This window comes from Octopus bimaculoides, chromosome 5, assembly GCF_001194135.2.
Source record: "Octopus bimaculoides isolate UCB-OBI-ISO-001 chromosome 5, ASM119413v2, whole genome shotgun sequence".
NCBI lineage: Eukaryota > Metazoa > Mollusca > Cephalopoda > Octopoda > Octopodidae > Octopus > Octopus bimaculoides.
The window spans coordinates 44,450,673-44,454,809 of NC_068985.1; the positions used below are offsets into that span (position 1 = coordinate 44,450,673).

The following is a 4,137-nucleotide window of genomic DNA, read 5'->3' on the forward strand; positions in this document are numbered from 1 at the left end:
CCGCTTTCCATGCTAGCATGGGTTGGACGATTTGACTGAGGACTGGTGAAACCGGATGGCAACACCAGGCTCCAATCTAAATTTGGCAGAGTTTCTACAGCTGGATGCCCTTCCTAATGCCATATATATATTAATATATATGATGTGCTTCTTTTTGGTTTCTGCCTACCAAATCCAGTCACAAGGCTCTACCTGGCTCAAGACTATAGTAGAAGACACTTGTCCAAGGTGCCATGCAGGAGGACTGAAACTTAAATCTTGTAGTTGGCAAGCAAGCTTCTTACTACACAGTTATGTCTGCACCTATACTGCAAAATACTGTACAATTAATTATTTAGACCATTTATTAGAAATAAGGTTTTAACTTGGAGATTACCTTTATTATGAGTTATATTCTACAGGACTAACACAAAAAGTAGGACTTAAAAATGGAGCATTTTTTTTCACAGCTTAACCATTTAGTATCCAGATTACTGTCAAGTGCAATGCATATTTATTCATATTGCTTTGAATTAATCTTACATTATCATATAGCATCAAGATTTCAATGATGGGATTGCTTATTTTTAGAATGAGGTTGTAGGAAAGTGTGAGAGGCTGGACCTAGTCAGTTTAAATGTAAAACAGGTAGAAAATTTTGGGCTGGATATTGCCAGTTTAAAGGTTAATCAGGGAAGGAATGGCAACACACAAAATCTATTTTTTGTGAAGACTGTTGGGAAGAAGGAGAATTTGAGACTGAAACTAGAGCTGTGGCCTGAATGCTTTCAACAGAAAGGACTGTAATGAAACTACAAAAGGACCAGGCAGTGGTGTTAAACTGGGTGAAAGATTTTATCTATTTACCAACCATGAAATTTGAAATTAAAGAGATGGAACAGATACTGCCAGGAGCCAGGTCTGGCGTTCTAGTAGTTCCAACAGTCAAACAACCTGGAACTGATATTATATTTTATTGACCTTGAAAGGATGAAAGGTAAAGTTGACCTCAGCAAGCTTTGAACTCAAAGACGAAAAAGAAATATTCATCACAAAGCATTTTGTCCTACACCCCCAAAGATTCAGCCATTTCCATGCACGTTATACATTTATATCTGCAACAATTTGCATTTTTTCTAGGGAAAAGAAATTGTTGTTGTTGTTGGCACTCCGTCACTTACGACGTTGAGGGTTCCAGTTGATCCAATCAACGGAACAGCCTGCTCGTGAAATTAACGTGCAAGTGGCTGAGCACTCCACAGACACGTGTACCCTTAACGTAGGTCTCAGGATATTTAGCATGACACAGTGTGATAAGGCTGACCCTTTGAATTACAGGCACAACAGAAACAGGAAGTAAGAGTGAGAGAAAGTTGTGGTGAAAGAGTACAACAGGGTTCACCACCATCCCCTGCCGGAGCCTCGTGGAGCTTTTAGGTGTTTTCGCTCAATAAACACTCACAACACCTTGTCTGGGAATCAAAACCTCGATCCTATGACCGCGAGTCTGCTGCCCTAACCACTGGGCCATTGCGCCTCCACCGAGAAAAGAAATAGAGACTTATATATTCAATGATAAGTTAATCCTTTAGCATTTAAACTGGCCACATTCAGCCAAAATATTCTACCCACTCTATGTTCAAACTGGCCAAATCTGGTTCCTCACACCTACTCTACAATGTCATTCTTTAAATATATTATCACATCATCAAACTCTTGAAGCTACAAGATAATTCATAATTAATTCAAAACAATGTGAATAAATAAGCAGAATATTTAACAGAATAATCTGAATGCCAGAAGGTTAAACTTAGAAGCAATAAAGTTATGTGTGCGTATGGTGGTGGTGGGTGAGAGAGTGAGGGTAAGAGAGAGTGAGGGTAAGAGAGAGTGAGGGTAAGAGAGAGTGAGGGTAAGAGAGAGTGAGGGTAAGAGAGAGAGAGAGGGGGTAGAGAGAAGCTTCAAAATGAGACATGCAAGGTAAAACCTGGTGCTGATGTAAAGTAGCCAATTATTTCATTAAGTGGTTATTCTACCAGTGTCAAATTTTGTTTCATTGCTAAAATAATATGACAGAACCAACAAGAGACTATCACTTCTACTATTATCAGAGCTGACCAAACTAGCTTCTCAATGAAGTACTTGACTTAAACTGTTAAATGTTCTCTTAGATATTTATTGTTAAAAGTGAGGTCACACGCTGGAAGTCATGATCTCAAGATAAAGTTGAAGAGGCTTTGAATAGAAAGTTAGATGCAAATTAAGTTTATATTACACCAAAGCTATAAATAATATCATGTTGGCTTAAACTGACTTAGATTGTATAACTGAAGTGCTGCTGAATAACTTTAGAATATTATTATCATTTATTAGAGATCTGCTTAATCATGAGTTACATTTTACAACAACGACTTAAGTAGGACTCAGAATGGACTGACATAGCAGTTTCTGTCTAACAGTCAAACCCATGCCTGCATATGAGTGAGAGAGAGAGAACGACACAGTTGTAGCCAAAAGTTTGGAACACTTTTTTGAAAATTAAAATTGTTAAGCCCAAGTACAGTTTGATTTAAATATATACAACATTTAACAGTCGAAAACTTTGGGCATTCAACATAAAATTCTAATTTTCAAACTTTTGGCCAAGTAATGATATACTGCAAATTGAATGTAATTTTGGGCATTTAATATAAAAGTTCTAATTTTCAGACCTATGTTCCAAACTTTTGGCCACAACTGTGCATACATGCATAGCACCTTAGAAAATACTAATAACTCTGGGAAGTAGGTTTCTAAGATAATTAACACTCTAATTAACAGGGAACTGCAGAAGCTCAGCCAATTTTTGTCACTAACCTTGTTTACACATTTATAAAAAACAAGTTGATTTTTTTTTAGGCTCTTTTCTTTTCTGTAGTGTTTGTATGTGTGTGCGCGTGTCTTAAACAGACTTCAGAAATGATATTTCACCATTTGGTAACTTCGGCTGACAGGTGTGCAATTATTTGTAAAATAGGACATGTCAGCCAAAAACTTTTTTTAATTTTTTTATTCCAGTCTATTAATTTCTATTTTAATCATCGTTCATCTTATTTAAAAGATATCGTATTGTTCTGCAACATTTCGTCTGCTATTATTTTGGGGCAATTAAATAGTTTTGTTTTCGACAAAGTGAAACTATTTGTTCGGCAAGTTCCGTAAAACATTTTTATTTCTTTACTTTTTTCAGCTTACATAGATTTCTACATATATACATAAACGTAAACGATTCGTAAAAACATAAAACATGTATAAATGTATATTTATGTGTGTATGTGTTTCTATATATGTGTGTATGTAACTGTGTGAAGTTCCGTATAAAATTTTTATTCCTTTAACGTTTTATTTTTTGCGCGCACACACATTGTTTTTCACTTGCACGAGCGACTTGAATATTGACATACACTCGCACACATGTTTTCCCGAAACGATTACGTTTATGTAATTTTGTGTGTGTATGTATGTAGAGGTCTGTGTGTAAGCTGAAAAAAAGAAGTAAAGAAATAAAAAATGTTTTACTGATTGATTGTTTATTTTGGAATTTACGAAATATTTCAGTTTTCGTATATTATCAATTTAGTTTCTTAAAAGTTCGTTTCATTTCCACAAAAGCAGCCGCCTCGTTTAGTAACAACGAACAAATAACAAAGCAATTGTTTTTGCGCGTATTCAATCTAAGCGCCTTTAACTTATTTAAAGGGCATGATTTACTGAAAGACAGACAGCATGCATTATTATGCAACGCAGTGACATGTAACAACAAAGGAAGTGGTACGAATACACCCAATGTCAAAACGTTTTTATAAACTTAGTGCCAACAAATGTTTTTTTTACACAGAATAAGTATATTTCGTTGTTTACATTCGCTTGAAAAATCAAAACAAGTAAATGCTAACCGACATAGGATATAATACAACACGTTTTATCTTTGAAAGCAATAAATGAACATAAATAAATATTAATTCTTCTTTAATTTTGAAATTGGAAGTATTTATAATCATGTTAATTCCATAAAGTTAATTGAATAACAGTCTAGAAATTTCGAAGTCGGCAGTCACATTAGAAAAGTAACATCAACGCTAGGAATGTAATTGATGGTAAAAAAAAAAAAAGATCTTA

General features: G+C 34.9%; 1 protein-coding gene across 1 annotated transcript in view; it reads right to left on the bottom strand.

Annotated features, from left to right (window-relative positions):
* Positions 1-4,137, bottom strand: part of LOC106878262 (crystallin J1A) — a 387,015-nt gene that overhangs the window by 382,701 nt on the left and 177 nt on the right. The gene's annotated exons all lie outside the window — the stretch shown is intronic.